A 20,273-nucleotide genomic window follows, 5' to 3' on the forward strand; every position below is an offset into this window, starting at 1 on the left:
TTCAGAAGGATGTATGTTGTTTTAGGGCTGGAGTTTACAGAGTAAAAGCGTAAGACAAAAGCAGACGTGCCGTGGGCTCTAAGGGCTGTCTACTTGAATTTCATTCCTCTGAGAAGGGGTGGCCTTCCCGAGAACGGGGCTGGAAGGAAACAGAGGAGGTCTGATCTTCGGCCCCCCGCTGCCTCCCACCATGTCCCGTCACCAGCGTGCCCGCAGGGGGTGCCCAGCTGGGCGGCCTGCGGCGAGGGGCTTGGAGGGAGCTGGGAACAGCTCTGGGGCACCAGCCCACGCCCCCTGTCAGGGCACTGAGGAGGGTCCCCCGCCTTCGGACGGCCCTCGAGTGCCCACGATCCCAGCCCACGGGTGCTGGTCACGAGATGGGTAGAGGTTCCTGCTCCTCGGGGGACGAATATCAGAGCCACAAGCTACCCCAAGTTTCTCGGGAAGAAATAAACAGAATAGCCCTAAACCCGTGAAAAAAAATTAAATTTCTAACCAAAAACTTTCCCACAAAGAAAAACCCAGGCCCAATGGCTTTGCATGTTCTGTCCGGCATGGAAGCAAGCCCAGTAGCCCCACGCTAACTCTTCCTGAATCACGAAGCAGGAACACTTCCCAACTGGTTATCTAATGCCAAAAGCAAAGACATTACGAGCAAACAAACCACAGACAATATCCCTCATGAACACAGATGCAAAAACTCGACACTGAATTTTAGCAAATCCAAATCCAACAATATATTTTTTAGAAATGCATCATGACCAAGTGGGCTTTATATTAAGAACCCTGGGTGGGTTTGCTATCTGAAAATCACTCAGGATCATTCACCATATTAACAAAGCAGAAAGAAAGAACACATACAATCTTCTCAATGATAAAGAAAAAGCCTCAGATTATATGCAATAGCCAGGCCCCAAGAGCCACTCTTCCCAGCAACGTAGGAAGGGATGGAGATTCCCTGGCTGGTTCAGGGCACCTATCAAACCCACAGCTTGCATCACACTTCCTGGCGAGAGGATAAACATCCCCCCGAGACCAGGAACCCGATGAGGGGGACTGCTCTCTCCTATTTACTAAATGTCGTCGTGGAAGCCAGGGCATCAGGCAAGAACGAGGAGCAAAAAGCACAGAGATTGAAAAGGAAAAAAAACAAAAAACAAACAAACAAAATAAAAAACCCTGACTTTGTTTGGGACAACACTATCATCTCCATAGAAAATCCTAAAAAATCTATGAAAAAAAAAAAAGCTTCCAGAACTAATAAGGTTAGTAAAGCCATAGGATACAAGGTCAACATGCTAGCAACAAACAATCCAAAAGCAAAATTGAGAAGACCGTACCATTTCGGTGTCAGAAACATGAAATAGTAACGAACCACACAAATTATGTGTGAGATCTGCGCCCTCCAAGCTGTAAAACACGGGTGAGTGGTATGTAAAAATATCTAAATAAGTGCAGAGACACATCATGTTCAGGAAGCAGAAAAGCTGAACGTTACAAAGACGTGCAGTGGACTTAAGTGTATGGCTGACTCGCCCCAGCCCTAATCAACATTCAGGCAGGGGTTTCTGTGGGGTTTTTTTTGTTTTTTTTTTTTTGGTAGAAATTAACAAACTAACTCTAAGCTTTAGGTGGAAATGCAGAGGGCTAGAATTGCCAACATACTTTTGAAAATGAACAAAATTGAGGGATTAACGCAGCCTGATTTCAAGGCTTACTATGAAAGTCACATTAATCAAGACAGTGTGGCAGTGGAAGGACAGATTAGAAAGTCCAGAAGCAGACCCACGCATATGGTCAACTGATTTTCATCAAAGGTGTCAAACTAATTCGATGGAAAAACGGCACTGGAACAATTGGATAACCACATGCAGGAAAGATTTAATACCTGTCACTGCATATAAAATTAAACTTGAAATGAATCACAGATATAAACACAGAATGTAAAACTAGAAAATTTCTACAGAAATATAGAAGAAAAGTCTTTGTAACCTTGGATTAGGCAAATATTTCTTAGACAGAATACAAAAAACATGAACCTTTAAAGGAGAAAAAAAAAAAAACAAACCCTGAAAAATTGGACTTCGTCAAAACTTAAAAACTTCAGCTCTTCTGAAAGACAGTGTTAAGGAGCAATGAGAAGCCACAGATCCGGGGCGGGGGGAGGTATTGGGAAAATGCATATTTGACCATCCAAATCTAATGTCTAGATTCAGATCTCGATTATAGGAACCAGTCCGATGATTAAGGTGGGAGAGGAGCCGCGCCCTTCGTCAGACGGCGTGCGTGCATGCGAGCGTGCGAGGCAAATGAGCCCAAGGCTCTGGGTGTCGCTGGTCGCTGAGGAAATGCCCCCAAAACCGTGAGGTATGGCCACGCGCCTGCTACAACAGTGTGGACCGGGCGGTTTTGAGTGCGGATGAGCCCCCGGAGCGACCGAGACAGTGGTGCGTGGATGGGAGGAACGCAACACGGAGCAAACTGTGGGAAAGAGCTCGTGGTTTCTTAGCAAGGTCCGCGAGCGTCGACTGTGCCGAGGGATTTACCCAAGAGGAATCAAGACATAGGGCTACTCGAAACCTGTATGCAATAATCAGGGCGGCTTTAATCATAACAGCAGAAAACTGGAAAGAGCTCAAATGTCCATCAGCCTGTGAATAGATAAACAAACTGTGGTACATTTTATCCTTTCCAATTAAAAGGAAACAAAGTAGTGAACACAGGCCACAACATGGATGAAGCTCAAATGCATTCTGCTCCGTGAAAGAAGCCAGACACAAAGGCTCTGTACTGCAGGATGCCTTTCATATGACGTTCTGGAAAAGGCAAGACTACGGGGACAGGAAACATCCCTGATTACCAGGTGCTGGGGGCGCGGGGGTGGGGGTGAGCTGCCAAGGGGCACAAAGGCACTTTCGGGGGTGATGGGAATGTTCTAGATGGTGACTGTGGCCGTGGTCATGGGACTGCAGACATCTGCCACGACCCGCTGACCTGGACACCTAGAGATGGGAGGTTTCACTGCTGGGAAGTTAGGGCTCCGTAAGCCCAAGTGGAAAATGGGAAGAAATCGGACAAAAAATGCAGCCCGCCTAAGAGATGTACAAGCAAATCGATCCTTTTGTAAGAGATGAGTTAACAGTAAAAGGAGAGACGCGCTAAATCAAAGAGTTGGTTTTTGGAGATTTTTTAAAAAATACCCTGAATCCAAGATTGACCCCCAGGTGCCCAGAGTGGACGCCTGGCATTCAGCAGGCCCACCAAGCTCCTGCCATCCAGGACTTGTGTTGCTGTCCCGGCTTGCCACCCCCCCCCCAGGAGGTCTCCTGCACCCCCATTGTCCTCCTCGACGTCTTCTCCGGGGACTGAGTGCAGCATGCCGTCCCCTTGAGTCTTGGTGACCACCTGCCTCCACCAATCTTGTGCTCCATTAAGAGCTCCCGAGGGTGCCTCACACTCAGTCTGGCTCATGTCCACGCCCCAGGCTGGGGGCACAAGAGACACTTGGGAAACAGGCACCCACAAAGCCCCTCGACTGGATCGTGTCCAAACCTCACACCTGAGACCCCAACCCTCTTTGCAACCCGATCCTGGGCTGAGCCCAGGGCCACCCGCAGCCTGCCCCGCTGCCAAGGGGGCCCTTCGGGCTCCTTGCAGCAGCTCCTGAGCCGTCCCCCACCCAGAAAGCCTTCTCCACCAGCCCTAGCCTCACAGCCCATGTCCCACTCGCCTTCGGGGGGCCCGGACTCACACGCTGGCTCGGGTTCCCACCCCAGCACTCCGACCTTGGGAGGTACGTCCCCAGCCCCACTGGTGCGGGCACCCGGCTCACTCCAGGCGGCTCTCCAGCCCCGCCCCCCGCCCCACGTGCACACTCAGAGTTGCTCCGTAGGGAATTTGCAGAGTTCTGAGCTTTCTGTGACCTTCAGAGTATGTTGGCTTCTTCCGTCTTCCACCCACACCATTTCACTTAATCCCTAGAGTGACCTGACGTGGGGGCGGTGGGTTGACCGTTAGGGTACCCCACACGGAAGAAAGCCAACCACAGTATCGGGGGCTCTTCCTCTGCAGAGACCCCAGCACGGGGACCGAAAAGGCTCATTGTTCGGGGGGGACCCAGCTGCTGCGAGTGAGCGAGGGTGAAGGGACGGTGGAGGGCAGACCTCCCGGAGGAGGTGACGCACGAGCTGCAGCTAGAAGGACAGGAGGGTGGTGCATGGTGAAGGCTGGACATCAGGGAGGCCAAGTCCGGGAGGCGGGGCTGGTGGAGCCGAGCAGGGACCCTGCCTTGAGGGGCTTTGTGGTCACAGGGAGGGCTGTGGGTGTCCCTTCACGGCCGTGGGAAGCTCCCCGAGAGTTCTAGACAAGGCAGCGACCAATCTCGTTCGCCTTTTGAGGAGGTCTGTCCTGAGCGCCATGTCGTGGGTGCCGGTGAGGCCTGGCTGAGGGAGAGAGCCAGGCGGGCGGCCAGCACGCTCTGGACAAGGGGTGAAGGGAAGCCCATGTCCCGAAGCCACAGGGCACATGTGGGCCCAGGGCCTCCCAGACACACAGCTGCCTGGGACCCAGCCCTGTAGCACTAGCTCGGAGAGCCTGACCTCTAAGCCCAACACAGCCAAGCCCAGACCCGTCCGCTGGAGGTCGTGGGGGTACCCTCACTCTGGGGATGCTCAGAGCACAGCTCAGATCATGGCCAAGGAGCGTGAAGGCTTACGGGAGACAGAAGGAGCAGACATGCTGGCTGGCTCGAGGCTGCCGACTGTCAGGGCCCAACCTGCCTGCAAGGCCGAGACGTGGGCCCAGGACCCCACTTCTGGACGCACCCGCCAGGGAGTCAGACGGTGGCCCCAGCCGGACCAGCCCAGGGCACGCCAGCACACCAGGCAGGAGCCCGCACAGTGTGTGTGGAGATGCTGGGAGGGGCGCTGGTGCAGAGAACCCCAACCCTGGGGGCCGAGCCCCACCACCGGCGCCGTCTGCTTCCGAGGACCTGGGGCTTGCAGGGGCTCGGAGGGGGGAGGCACAGAGGGCCTGCAGGGCAGTGACACTCCTCTGCATGATACAGCACGTCCTTCCACGTCGGTCAACACCCACAGAGAGTGCACCAAGAGTGACCCCTAATGTAAACTGTGTACGTGAGTGAACAGTCACAGATCAACGTCGGTTCATCGATTGTGACAAATGTCCTGTACTGACATGTGATGGGGACAGTGGGGGATGCTGGGGCGGGGGGATGACAGGTATTCGGGACCTCTGTACTTTCTGCTCAACTTTTCTGTAAGCTTAAAAACCCTGGGAAAAATAGTCTACCAGTTTTATAAAATGAATGCTAAAAAGAAGTTCTTGGCACACACCCTGCCCACTCACGTCCACGTTGTCCCAGCAGCTCTTGCTGTCCCAGCGGGGGGAGGGGAACGTGGGGCCCGTGAAGCCCATAGTTACACGTGGGGCCCACACAAGAAACACAGGCACGCTCACGGTGCAGTTTTGTTCTATCCTTCCCCAGGCCCGACTGCCTTCCTGCCTTGGGGCCAGCAAACCCCCTGCATCTGGGGTCCCCACAAGCTCTGGGGTCCCCCGACACCCTGCAGGGGGAGACAGAGGCCCCCGCAGGGGGCACACGCAGGCGGCCGAAGCCCCACCCAGCGGAGGCACAGAAGGGCCAGCCAGGCCCGGGCCGGCGCGGGGCAGGGGCCAGACCCACGAAACGCAGACGCGAGTCGCTCGTGTTTGGGGAGCGGGCAGGCATTCGGGGGTGTGGATGAGTGTCAGCACGCCAGACTGTGACAGCTTACGTGAGAAAACAGGGACGGGAAATGTGCCAGGTGTGAGCGCACACAGAGCCGTCTGAACAGAAGCACAAGCCTTCCCGAATCCCAGAGTATTTCTGTGGAGCGAGGAACGCACATCCTGTAGGGAAATCCAGCACAGCAACAGTGACAAAAGACACATAATTATTAGACTATGATGGAGGTGAGACCAAGGATATAAGTCATGGTAATCAAAGCAAATGAGCTGAACTCTGCCCCATCCAAAGAACATTTGGACTCGGGCAAGACTCAGCATATGCTTCACATAAGAAGCCCACTTCAAGTAGAAAGACACATATAGGGTAAAAGCAAAATAAATGAAAAAGATACACTATGGGAACATTAAGGAACAGAAAGCTGGAGGGGCCGCGTTAATATCTGACAAGGTAGATTCCACAGCAAAAACATGGCCAGGAATAAAGAAGGCGGCTTCATAGTGATAAGGGGGCCCGCTCATTGGAGGACGTAACGGTCCTAAATACTGACACACCAATAACACAGCCTCGCGATATACTGTGCATGAGTGACCAGCCCTGGAAAAACACACACGCAGCCCCACAATCAGAGCTGGAGGTCTCGGAGCCTGTGGTCATCAGCAGAACGAGCAGCCAGGACACCAGGGAGGACGTAGCAGACCCCACTGCTGACCACAGCCATCTAGTCGAGGTTTGTGGGGCAGTTCTCCCAACGGCAGGATATACACCATTTGCCTGTGCCCAGTGCGAGATCTACCAACACGAACCATATGCTGGGCCATCAAACAAGTCTTAATGCACTTTAAAAGAATCCAATATATTAAGTGTTTTCTCTGACCACAAATGAATTAAAGCAAACATCAGTATCAGAAAGGTATCTCGAAAATCCTCAAATGTTTGGGAGGTAAGGAATATACTCCTAAATAATCCAGGCATCAAAGAAGAAAACAAAAAGAAAATTAGAAAATATTTTGAATGGAATGAAATTAACATAATGCATCAAGATCTGTGGGATGCAATTACAGTCTTTAGGGGGAATGCCTACCCCCAAACTCCCATATTAGAGGGACCTCTAGCCAGTGTCTTCAGCTTCCACCTTCACAAACAAGAAAAAGGACAGCCAAGTAAAACCAAGTAAGCACAATAAAAAATAACAATCAGTACAGAAACCAATGAAATCACAAAAAAGAAACATTGAAACCCCAATCAAAAGTTGGTGTTTTAAGGGGCACCTGGGTGGCTCGGTCGTTAAGCATCCGCTTTCGGCTCAGGTCATGATCCCAGGGTCCTGGGATCGAGCCCCGCATCGGGCTCCCTGCCCAGCGGGGAGCCTGCTTCTCCCAATCCCACTCCCCCTGCTTGTGTTCCCTCTCTCACTATATCTCTGTCAAATAAATAAATAAAATCTTAAAAAAAAAGTTGGTTCTTTTAGATCGATAAAATCACCGAACCCGTAGCCAGACTGATCACCACAAAAAAAAAAAAAAAAAAAGGCACAAATTACCAACATCGGGAGCGAGAGAGACCTCACTACTTGTCCCAGATATTAACACCTTAGGTGACATGAACTAAGTCCTTCAAACATGCAGAATACCAAAGCTCACTCAGGAAGAAATGGGTAGCCTGAATATTTTATTAAGTACATTTAAAATCTAGTTAACAACTTTCTGACAAAGAGAAGCCCAGGCCCAGACAGCCTTCCTGATGGATTCCACCATGTGCATAAGGAAGAAATTAGACTGATTCTGCACAAAATCTTCTCCCGTGTGGAGAGAGAACAGAGGCCAGCTCGCTTGGCCGTGACAGGGTTACTCTGGTACCAAATCCAAAACGTTATCAGAAAACCATAGAAAATATCCCTCATGAACTGAGATGCAAACATCCTTGGCAAAATTTTAGTGAATGAAGAAGCCCAGAAGTATATACAAAGGGTAAGACAACATGAAAGAAGTCGGTTTATCTAGCCATGTGAGCTTCGTTTAACATCTGAAGATCAGTCAACATAATTCACCATGCTTAGCTCAAGAGATGTGGAAAAAACATTTGACAAAATCCAACGTCCACCTGTATTAAAAAAACCTCTTGAGCATTTGTACCAGAAGGGACAGTCTTCGATCTGGGAGAGGAGGTCTACAGACATCTGCTGACAGGTGGTGAGAGGCACAATGCGTTTCTCCTATGATGGGTGGCAAGGCGCGGGTATCCTCGGGGGCAGCCAGCGCCAAGTGGGCATCCAGACTGGAAAGGAAGAGGTACAACGGCCTTTATTTGAAGACGTGATTATCAATGTAAAAAAAAAAAAAAAATCCACAGAATCCACTAAAAAAAGTTGCTAGAAGAATCAAGTTGGGGAAGTTTTAAGACATGAGATACCGAAATTATAGTTCTGGATACCAGCAATGAACAACCAGAAACCAAACGTACCAAAGAAATGCCATGGACCACAGCATAAAACATAGGAAACACTTAGGTGTCTGACAAGAGATGCATGGGACCTTTGTCCTGGAAACTACGAAACATCCAGATGGAAACGAAGGATCTAAATAAAAGGGGAGTGTACAACGTCCGTGGTCCAGAAGATTCGATCTGGGCAGATCAATCCTCCCCCTGCTGATCTCGGGGTTCAGTGTCATCCCAAACAAAATCCCACCAAACTTCTTTGTAAACACTGACAAGCAGCTTCTAAAATTTATACAGACATGCAAAGGACTTAGGATAATCAGAGCAACTCAAAAGAGAGGAACAAAGCTGGATGATTACCCGACTTCATTTCAAGCCTTCTTCTAAAGCTACCGTAATCAAGGTGGTATTGTCCTGAACCCGTAGCCAGATTAGCAGGTCAGTGCATCAGACCAGTCCAAAAATAAGCCCATGTTCTCATAAGTTGACTTTTTAAAAAGGTGTCAATGTGGTTCCACGGGTCAAGGACACTCTTTTTAACAAGAGGCACCAGAACAATTGGACACTCACATATCAAATCATGAACCTCAACCCGTAATTTACATGGTGTAAAATGTTAACTCATGGACCTCAGTGCAAGCATCGAAACTACCAGAAGAAAATCTTAGTAATCACGTGTTTGGGAAGGATTTCTTAGACACGAAAAGCATAAGAAAAGGGAAAAAAAAGCAGTAAGTTGGAATTCATTAAAATGGAGAACTTTTAGTCTTTAGAAGACACTGTTCCATGAATGCGAAGGGCAACCGTAGACAGGGGAGAAATACTTGTGACCTACATCCATGTATCTACAACATGTAAAGAGCTTTTTACGGCTTACTAATAAGACAGACAACTCCATTTTAAAATGGACAGTGGAGTGCATGAGAAGATCCTCAGCATCATCAGCCATCAGAGAGTCGAGATTAAAACACGAGACACCACGACCCACTCACGTTGGTTCAACCAAGAGACTGACCACACCAGGCGTAGATGGGACCGTGGGAGCACTGGAAGCCCGCATGCGGCGGCGGGAACACAGAAGGAAAACCGCTTGCCTGTGTCCTCTAAAGCGTGTGGCCAGCCTATTCCCAGGTGTTTACCCAAGAAAAAGGACATACGAATCGGCACAAAGACTTGGACGCCCGTGTATCCATGATGGCTCGTGGCTGGAAACGACCTAGGTGCTCATCAACACACGGGCAATACACAGACGGTGGGACGTCCGTGTGGCGAATTCGACACAGCAGTGATACACAACTAGCGGGACGAGCCTCCGAGAAATGATGCCAAGTGGAAGGAGCCAGACAGGAAGGCGCTAGAAAAGTCTAGGAAACACAAGCCAGGCTGTCCTGCTTCTGTCAGCACCCACCGGTGGGTAGCTCCTGAGTGGGGACGGGCGGGAGGAGGTTACCCCACAGGCAGGGGGACGCTTCGGGGGATGATGGCGGTGTCTGCTATCCGGATGGTCTTGTGGTGTCGACAAAGGTCAAAATTCACCAAACCGTGCACTTGAAATATGGCATCTGTCACGTGTCAATCACCCCTCAATATGCTGGTTTGCGTTAAGAGAGCAGCAGAGATAAGCAGGCGGCTCGGCCTCTCGTGTAGGTCCAGGGACCTGCTCGGCCACGAGGTCCTGCCTCGCGACCGGGGCACCTGTGGTAGGTACAGACGACCCTCCCACCCCCTCCCCAGCCCCCCTATCCCGCCACTGCACACCTGCCTGGACGAGGAGGCCGCCGTCCACCACCGTCCACCGCCGTCCACCACTGTCCCCCACTGTCCACCGCCGTCCACCGCCGTCCCCCCGGCCCGAGAACCTGGGTGCCGTATGTGCCCACCGCCCGCAGCCCCTGGGTCAGAGCCACCAACATCACTCGAGTTTCCCACATTTGGGATCTGAGGCCCAGGGAAGGTCAGTAACATGTGTAGGCCCCCTGGGCGGTCTCGGGGGGCCTGGACCCCATCCGCCTCCTTCAGGCTCCCTGGCGGGGCCCCAGGTCTGGGGTTTTCGAGAGCCACGCCCGGGAGCAAGCCTCTCCCGGACCAGGAAAGCCTGCTGTCTCACTGCCACACTTTCTCAAGAGGGGGTGCTGCCACCCCTCGCTGTCCGTCTACAGGGAACCAGTGATGGAGTCTTAGGACAGGGGCCTCTGAACACTGGGGAGAAGCTAGAAATTCTTACGAGCCCCCAGGATGAGCAGCGTTTCCCCATGTCCCAGAGCTACTGAGCGGCCTAACAGATGTCCTCATTTAAAAGGACATCACCTCAAACCCAAAATGAAGACAGAGACCCTGAGCGAGCGGGGATGTCGCGGGGAAAGTTCAGAGGATCCCACGGTGGGACCAAGCCTGGCTCCCCAGCTCCCCAGCTCCCTGGAAACAGCGAGGTTACAGGGGTGGTGGTGCAGCCCAGGCTTTCCAGCAAACGCCGGGTCCGGGGACTTCACGGGGTAGGCGACACCGAGAAATGAGTAACACACGGACCCCAGCCCGGGCCCCACCCCCGAGGGCCGCGGCTCTCGTCCCTGACCCTCCCCGGCCGGGCGTAGAGAGCGGCCCCGAGAAGAGGCTCCAGGACAGCTCGGGAAGCTGAAAACGAAGCAAAGACGCCCGCCCTTCCCCCAGGCCTCCCCACCGAACCCTGCTCTGAATGCACAAATTATTCTCAGCTCATCGTGCTCGGAAACTGACCAGATCATCGCCCGCCAGGAAAGGGGGCAGGCTGCGCCTCTCAGCACACACTTGACATTTTGTTCTCCTCCAGGCTTCCGTGCTGACAGTTTCTGGATTAAATGTGCAAATGGAACGCGGCCCTGAGGGGGTCTCGCTCCCTGCCAGCCCCAAGCGCCAGGCCTGAGTGTGCGCGCGGACACGTGTACGTGTCTGAGCAAGCAGGCCACGTGAGTGTGCCCACCCGCGGGGGCCTCCACGTGCGCGCACCTCTGTGTAACCGTGAGCGCCCGCGCGGGCCCGCCTCCCGCTCAGGCCTCGGGGCCGCACCAGGGACATCTTCCCGACCCGCTACTTCAACTACCCTTGACCTCGACCGAGCTGGGAAGGCAGAGCCACTGGGCATGGGCGCCCCAGCTCGGCTTTCGGCACGGGGAACTTTTCTCAGCCCAGCGGTGGTCAAATGCACCCGAAAGCGCCACCGTGGGCCTCGGGCTGGGGGTCCGTGCCTCGCAGCCATGAGCCAGGGGAGGCCCGAACTCGCCTTCCCAGGGGGCCGGTAGCCACGGACTGGGGAGGGCAGCATCACCCCGGATTCCCGTGAGCCTGAAGACGCTTGGTGGGCTTCTCGGGCCTCCTCCGCACGCACGGGTGCCCTCAAGCCCCAGGGCGCAGAAGGGGCTGACAGGTGGCACACTGGGCTGGACCCTGGTCAGGGCCATTTCCGCCCCGTTCTTAAGAAGGGCCGGCAGCAGCCTGGGGGTCACCTACAGTCCCCCTTCCCCTCGCCCCACCCGATCTGCCCGACCAGCACACGATTTTATAACCAGAGAGCAGAAAAGAGCAGGGTGGGAGCTGCTGCGCCCCAGCCCCGAGGTCAGTGCAGTGGGGTGGGGGGCCGGGGGCCGGGCGCGCGGCCGCGGCTCCTGACCCCGCAAAGCTGCACCGAGCCCCCGTCTTCCCGCCTGTGAAGTCGCACAATGACACACTGCAGCAGCCGCACAGCCGGGGCTCTGGTTTCCATTCTGTGTGACCTGGGGAGCAGAGAACGTGATTATAACCCGTCTGAATGCCGTACCCCGGGGCGATGACTCAGACACCTGCATGGGCCCGCGGCCCCCGCCCGGCGACCCGCCGCCCGGGCAGCCCGCGCGTCCAGGCGGCGACAGCCGGCAGACACCGCCGCACCGCACCCCACGGCCACGGGGCCCCTCCGGGCTCATCCTATTACCCCGGATGACTTCCCCAGGGCAGCCCCCCGCAGCCCCCCACCGAGTGCCAGTGCCAGGCCCCGCCTGCGCCCGGCGACACACTGCCTGTTCAGCTCGGTCCCCGTTATGTTATGTCAGCTGTTACCCTGTGCTTAAAACAAGGCTCTCCAGCTGGCCGGGGTCAGATGTGAAAACAAGGCCCTCACAAAACCCGGCCCTCCAGCTACCCCGCGCCGGAGACCCCCACTGAATGTGGCACTTAATGACGAGTGTCTTTGCAGCCCTCGGGCAGAGCATAAAGGAAACACCTGTCCCACGGACGGCACCCTCTAATCCCGCTAAATCCCCGAATGGAGGAGCCTGCGGGGCCCACGGCAAGGGGCCCCCACCCCAGCGTCTGACTTTTGTCCTGGGCCTCGGGGAGACACTGACAACGAGTTGTGGCGGGCCAGGCAGGAGGGGAGACCCAGGAGCTGGCCTGGGAGCACCTTCCCGGCAGAACCAGAGCACGGCGCGGGGAGCCAGCCCGGGTGCAGGTGAACACGCCCCTTGTATGGGCGTCAGTTTCTAGGCGGGCAGGGGGGACTGCTTTCCTGCTGACACTGGAGGCTGAGCCGAGCCCCCCCCCAGCCTGCCCAGAGCCAGGGGTGCCCCACATATCCCCCCACCCCCCTGCACCCCAACCCAGGGCGGCTCTGTGTCTGGTTACCAACCTGGATCTGAATCATCACAATTTCTGAAAGGAGGGAAGAAGACAGTGGGGTACGGTGGGGAATGTGAGGCCACCCAGACACCTGGCCACCCTGGGGAGAAAAGCCCAGAAACCAGGCATACACGTGCACCCCAGGTGCCAGAAGAGGCCGTGGGGCCCGCCGACCCTGCGTCTGGGCTATCCCGGCTCCCTGGCTCTTCCCACCCCAGCACTCATGCTCCCCGACAGGCAGGCCAGTCATTTCCGCCCTTGGGGGCCAGTGGTCGGGGCAGACGGCCTCCCGGGGAGCAGGGGAGCAGGGTCAAACCGGCCGGCGGGGCCCAGGGCGGACGGACGGGGTTGCCGACCGGGGCTTGCACGGGGTCCCCAGTGAAGACGCTGGCACAGAGCTCACATCACAGGGTTTGACAGCCGGAAAGCAGGAAGCGTTGTGGGGACACAGTCAGGCCCAGACTCGGGCTCCTCGTAGGGCAGGAGAGGCCGATGTCGGCCAGGCCTGGCCGCTCTTGGGGCCCCAGGGCCTCCACTTGGACCCCGTGGAGTCGCCCCCGACCCCGGGGACCCTGCAGGAGACACATGCCCGCCGAGGGCCACCCCCCTTTCCCTCCAGTGCACCCATGGGGGGCTTGGGGTGTTTCAGGGAAGTTTCAGACACTTGGGGCCGTTTCTGCGACCCCCTGCCCAAGCCCCCCACCACGTCCCGAGCAGACTTGATCGATAGCACAGTTCTGGAGACAGATAACGGGCCCGGCTGTGGGCCTCACAGAGGACGTCTTTGTTACAGAAAACGAGCCACTGCAAGACCCTCCACACAGAGGGCCCCGGTATACGGGCAGAAGGTTCCGGTTACAGCGAGGACTCCTGCTTTCACAGTCCGCGGCTGAGTGCAGACCCCCGCATGAAGGAATGTCGGCTGTCCCCTCAGGGGCAGCTGCCTCCGGGCCAGGAACGCAGCCAGCCCAAACCCTGGAGCCCTCCCCAGGCCCGGGGGCCCGGGCGGGGTGGGAACTATGGCCCCTGGGGTGGGGATGGCCCACCGCTGCCCTGGGCCCCCCGAGCCTCGAACCCTCGGCTTCCTCCTACTCAGACATCCCCGGGGGCCAGGGCATGTTCCCCTTTCTAAAGCAGGCACAGCGGCTCTGGCCCCCCAAAGCATAGGAGGAAGACCAGGAAGGAATGGCCAGGGCACCCGGGTCATGGAGATCGAAACCCATGACAACCCCACACGATGAGGAGACCACACTGCAGAGGTGGGACCTGCAGCGAGCCCTGAGTGTGGACGGCGGTCAGATGGTGGGGTGGGGGGCAGGGAGGTGAAGCCCAGTGAGCAGGTGTGGAAGGACGGGGGCCCCTTCTTCGGGGGTCTTAGGGGTGGCTCAGGCCGATGCCCACCGTCACCAGGGGACTGGGGGGGCTCATTCTCGGGGGTCCCCACCCACTGTCATGGGGCTTGGCACACTGGCCAAGGTCCCTAGAGGGCAACGGCTTCCAAGTTTGGTAAGAGGCCCCTAAGATGGTTCACAGACACATGCGGGGGTGCTGGGGCTTGACCCAGACTGAGGGGGGGCAGCTGGGGCCCCCCATCCCCCAGCACAGGGGAGACAGCCCACAGCACTGTCCAGGGCCCTCCTCCAGTGCCCTGGGCCCTCGCGGCCACCTCTGCCCCCACCCCGTCTGGAGGCAGCGTCCCCGCGCCCTGTCACCCCGGGTCGGCACGGGTGGGGCTCAGGGCCTGTGCGCGGGAAGCTGAGCGGAGTCGCAGGCCACTCTGTAGCGCAGGCCGCACAACGGGGACCCCAGGCTTGGCTTCCGGCCACACGGCGCCCCTCAGCCGGCCAGAACCCCTTGAAGAGAAATCCCCTGGCCTCCCTTATCTTACAGGCACAGAAACACCCACGACGCGGGTTGCCCCTGTTTGAGGCTCTTCTGCAGCTTTTAGAGTTTGTACTGAGAGCTGCAAGCCTCTGGTCAACCCGAGGAGGCCGCCCAGGGTCAGCCGAGAGCCCCCAGCCTGCAGGGGGGCGATCCGCACACCCAACTGCGACCCGAGCAGGACGCGGGTGCAGAGCACGCAGACGCAGACACACGGGGGCGTGCACGCCACCGCCTCCCCACCCTGGGGGGCCGGGGTCAGTCCCTCCCCCCCGCTGGGGTGCTGGCCCCCCCCAGGCAGGGCCCCGCAGGCTGCAGACACGAAGCCACGAAGCCCGTGTTCTGCCCCGGAGAGCCACGCCTCTCTGCACACCTACCCCCGCCGCACAGTAGGTGTTTTACAAGTGTTTGCGGGCTGAACGAGCGCAGCAGACATCCCAGCCAGGGTGGGGGGTGGCGGTGGCCCCCATTCTATGGCAGAACAGCAGAGAAGAGCCCGGCAGCGGGACCCAAGCCTTCCCAGGTAGCTCCAGTGTGCCGGGGACAGAGACAAAGGAGCTCGAGGTTCCAAAGCAGGGAGAGGTCTTCCCGGAGGACCCTGGGGTCCAGCACAGGAAGCAGGGGACGCCACGGGGCTAGCAGAGAGGTGTCCTGGCAGCCGGCGTGCCAGAGCGGGCCTTTGCTGGATGCGGAAGGGGTTCGCCGCGCAGGGAGGGGAGGACGGAGTGGGAAGAGTGCTCTGGGTGGGAGGTAGCCCCCGAGAAAACAAGACCTCGGGGTTTGTTAGGGGAACCACGGCCACAAGGGACTTGAGTTCTGTGAGTCGCGGCCCCTCCGTGCGAGGGAAGGACACAGCAGAGGGGTGCACGCAGAAACCTCCCCACCATGGGAGCCACGGGCCCTGAGGTCAGCCCGGCCGTCCCTGCTGGCGTGGGAAGGGTGTGCAGGGCCGAGGCTGGAAACGTGCGGGTCCGCGGGGGCTGGGGGCCCGGGGACAGAGCCTGGACCTTGTTCCAGGAAATGGGGACCCATCGAGGGCTGTCAAGGGGGCCGAGAGTCCTGGGGGGGGAGCCTGCCAGTGCAACTAGGAAAGTGAGGGTCTCGGGGAAGCAGGGACCCCGGGGGGCAGGAGGGCCGGGTCACCGCGGCGGGCTGAGGGGGCCTCGGCAGCGAGGGAGGAAGCCGCGAGCGATGACCTCATCCCCCAGGCCTCCGGGCCGCGGCTCACGGGGTTTTTAACCACAGCATCGCGGGACAATTCCCTGGTATGCTCAGCACCAGAAGGCACGGAATACGCCGTGTTTGTGCTGTGCTTTCGGGAGCCCCTCTTTGTGTGGGGCTTGAGCAACTCCGAGGGAGAGACGGAACCCGGCCCCTCACCTGGGCCTGCCCGTCTCCCGCCACCCGCCCAGGGCCTGTTCTGGGCCGTGGGCACACGGACGCAGGCAGGAAGCACGCACGTGGCCGCGGGGACGCAGCCGCACACGTGTGCACGCGGCCACACGCACAGGCAGACACACCAGGGCGCGCCCCACGCGCGCACGTGGGCGACGGGCCGTGCACTCACGCCCACACCGCGGCGGGAGCCCTCTGCCCGGGAAGCCGCAAGCGAGGCCCAGGCCCCACGTGGGCCCGCTCACGGGGCCAGACCCGCAGCGGAGAGCCGATGCCTCCCAAAATGGCTTTTGCAGGCGCACCAGATCGGCGGGTTCAGCAGAACGCTTAATCCCTCGGAGGCCGCCCCGGGGCCCCCTTGCTCGGGCCAGATAACAGCTCTCGGCTCCGTAAACACGGAGCGTAGGAAAGGAAAGGCAGAAATATGGGCTCTTTGGGAAAACACAGCTCACAGTGACTTCTTTCCACCATTTACCCATCAGGCCGCTCTCGGAGCCCCTGCTCGGAGCCCACGCTCGGCCCCTCCCGGGCTCCCAGCCGCGGTCTGGCTCCGTCGCTCTGGGCCCCGGCCAGCGCCGCCCGCATCCCGTGGACAGCAGCGCCACCTGGTGGCCCGCAGCCCCGCCCTGTGCCCACCCGCGCCCAGGGCTGCCAACAGGGCTCCTTAGGCCCACTCCCCACACCTGCAGCGGGTCTCCCTCTGCCTGGGGTCTGACGCGTCCCCAGGAAGTCCCCCTGACTTCCCCGGGGGCCCTGCGCTTGCCCAGCCCACCCTGGAGGCTGTGAGCTGTGGGAGGGGTCCCTGCCTGTCCCGGCCACCCCCGGCCTGCCCACCTCCCCTGCCCCCACCTTGGAGAAGCCCTCAGCATCCCTACAGGTACATCCCACCCCGATCCCTTCTTCACCTTGCACTTCCTTCCTGACCCACCACGGGACATAATTCGTATCTGCCCCTGGAGGCTGGGACCGGGGCGGCCTCATTCCCCGCCACTGTATCCCCAGTGCCCGCCACCCCCAAGGCCAGGACTCTCCAGTGGCAGCCGGACCCAGCCAGCTCAAACCCCTCTCGAAGACCCGTCTCCATGCAGCCACTGAGCTGGGAAGTCCTTAGAAACCCAGCAAGGCCACTGGAGGGCGAAGTCTGAGGCTGTCCTGACCACCCCCTCTAATTTACTGGGGGGCGAGGGGGAGCTGAGGCCTTGGGGGCTCCTGTGGGGGTAGCTCTGGGCAGGGGGCTCAAAGGTGGGGAGTCCAAATCCTGGAGACATCATGCTGGGCATGTGGGGTCATTGCAATTGCTGGGCGCCTGCCCTTGGGGAGTGTACAACAATGGAAAGCTATAAACCCACCCACAGAGCCCCCCACCCACCCCACTGCATGCCCAGACTGCTGGGAAAGAGCAGGTGTCCTGGGACAGAGGAATGGGGAACCCCCAGATGGCAGGTTCAGAAGCAGTGACAGCCAAGCTGAGACCTAGAACTAGACGAGAAGTCAGTCATGCGACACACTGAAAAAATAGCAGGCCAAGAGCAGAGCACGTGCAAAGGCCCTGAGGCAGCAGGGAGTGTCCAAGGGTCACCAAACAGTGTGCTGGGATGGAGGGAGGGGAGGACAAAGTTATGGGGACAGGGCTGCCTGAACGTGCAGCATTTGGGAGGCCCAGAGGGAGAGGCCAAGCTTATTACAACGGGGAGCTTGGAGAATGGTCAGATCTGTTTCAGAAAGTACTGCCCACCCCAACCAAAGAAGGCTGCCATGTAGAGAGGGCCCCTGGACGGACAGGAGGCGGGGGGGAGGGGGGGGGGAAGGAGGCTGCACAGGGTCTCGGTCCCCCAAGGGGTGGAAGGAAGGTGAGACACAGCAGGAGTGGGCTGGCACACCCATCCTGGGTCCCAGAGGAAGGGGTAGGGGACCCGACCCACACGCCTCGCCCCCATCCTCAGCTCCGGGAACTGTGCCTGTAGTTCAGACAGTGGCCACCAGGTGGCATGCGGGCCTCAGAAATGCTGTGACCACAGGCTTGGCAGGACATCCCGGAGAGACGGAGGTGGGAAGGGGGTGGTCAGGATGGGGCGGGGTCGGGCAGCTGGGATGCTGGGGGGGGGGGTCTGCTGGGATGGAGGGGATGTGGGGATGGAGAGGGTGGCCAGGATGAGGGGCAGCGGGGATGCTGGGGGGCTGCAGGAGGGCGGGGGGTAGGGGGGCTGCCAGGATGCGACCGGACCCCTCAGCTGCCTCCCTCAGCAGCTCTGGCAACACTGGGCCACGACGTCAACTATGAGCTCTGAATGCGAGAAGCCTGGTCTGGGAGGGAGGTGCTCCCAGCCAGGAGGAGAGTGGAGGCCAGACCACACCAGGGTCTGCCCCCCACGCCAGGGCTGCTGTGGGGGTAACCCCTCTGCTGGTCTGGTTTCCACGCCCAGTGCAGGGAACACACCCACCAACACATCGGGGTGCAGACCATGTCTGCGAGGGTCCCGACCAGCCGGGCCTGGGCGGCTTCACCAGGCTCCGTCCCACCCTCCCAGCGGCACCTGCAGGCCCCGCCTGAGCCGCACAAGCATGTGGTAAGTCTCCACCGGAGCTCAGGACCCTCGGTGCACACAGCCCACTGGATGCGGGGGTGCCCGGCGTGCCCTAAATCAACGCAGAAACTCGACGTTGTCAGAGTTTCTTAAAGTCCAAAAGCGAAACTCCCAGGACCGAAGTAAGCCACTCGGGGGGCCCTCATGGGCTAACCTGTGTGCCCCCCAAGCTCACATGTTCAAGTCCCAACCCCCAGCACCTCCGAATGCGACTGCATTTGGAGAGGGGGTAATTAAGGTAACGTGAGGTCACTGAAGTGGGGCCGATGCTGTCAGATCCATGTCCTTGTAAGGGGAGACGCCAGAGGGCTCCTTCCCTCCACATGAGGACACCGTGCCTGCAGGGGGGTCCTGGCCCCTGATCTCTGGCCTCTGGGGCGGTGGGAGAGAGATGCCCTTCGAGCCACACGGCTGTGCGGCTTTGCTGCGGCCACCCCAGGATGCTCACGCGGGCGAGGGCCTGATGGGCCCGGGTCCTGGCCCTGGTCTGTCTCTGGGCCCCTGTCTCTGGGCTTGGTGCCCTTGGACGTGCAGAGAAGAGAGGGCTCAGCAGCAACTCGCACAGCAGACATGCTCTGTGGGTTCCAGGCCGGGGCTCGGAGGGCCATGGGACAACCCGAAGCACCAGAGACCCCTCCCACATTCCCTGCTCCCCTCCCCCTCCCTGCAGCTCCTCCCCAGCCGGCTGGTGGGCAGAAGGACCGTCCCCTCCCTGGGAAGCAGGTGCAGGCTGGAGAGAAGCATCACCCACTGCTCAGCGGCAGGGGAGACTGACCCCCTCCCCGGCCAGCACCAGGGCAGGGCTTTGGAGACATCTGTCTCTAGGATCTAGGATGGTGGCAGCTGACTCACTGCCCGATGCAGGAGCGGCCAGCCTTCTCCAGGACACTGCAGCCCCCAGGGCCTCCGCGCGGGCCAGGCCTGCACCCATGGCAGCTTCCGTGGGTCCCGAGGACCCGAGGACCCGGAGGAGGAGAGCCATCGCCCAAAGGCTCACCATCCTGCTTCTCGACGGGAAGCCTGTCCCCGCTTTTATAGAAGAAAGCATGATCTAGTAGGAGCACAGAAACGGTACCGTGGGACAACGAGCGGATCCACAGCCGGACACCTGCCGTCACCACCATCTCCAAGGACACAAGGAACAGCTGACAAAGTCAACACCTTCACTTCTGACCCAAAGGGCACCCCCAACCAAGAGCACACGCACATGCCGCCAGGCTGGGGCTGCAGCCGGGGAGCCCGCCCGCCCCACCCCCACCCCCGTGAAGCCTGGCCTGTCCGGCAGCCGCCGCATCCACCACACTACCCCGCACTGAGCCCACACCCAGAAAACTGCAGACCAGAGGACCGACACCCCAGCAACGACCAAATGTAGTCAAACCACAGGCCGTACAGAGAACAACCGTCAGCAACCATCAGTGGCTTTCCCGAACCTGGGGGAGGAGGGAGACGGAGGAGAGAAAGGGAGGGGGAGGGGGAGACAGAGAGAGGGAGGGGGAAAGGGGGAGAGGAGGGAGAGACTGGGGAAGAGAGAGAGCAAGCGAGCAAGGGGAAGAGGGAGGGGGGAGAGAGAGAGGGAGGGGGGAGGGGGAAGGGGGGAG

At 58.6% G+C, this 20,273-nt stretch overlaps 1 protein-coding gene across 1 annotated transcript in view; it reads right to left on the reverse strand.

The window, feature by feature from the left end:
- The window catches only part of KCNQ1 (potassium voltage-gated channel subfamily Q member 1), a 320,110-nt gene that overhangs the window by 251,161 nt on the left and 48,676 nt on the right, over positions 1-20,273 (reverse strand). The gene's annotated exons all lie outside the window — the stretch shown is intronic.

Source organism: Mirounga leonina, unplaced genomic scaffold (genome assembly GCF_011800145.1).
Source record: "Mirounga leonina isolate KUSES-001 unplaced genomic scaffold, KU_Mleo_1.0 Mir_166, whole genome shotgun sequence".
NCBI lineage: Eukaryota > Metazoa > Chordata > Mammalia > Carnivora > Phocidae > Mirounga > Mirounga leonina.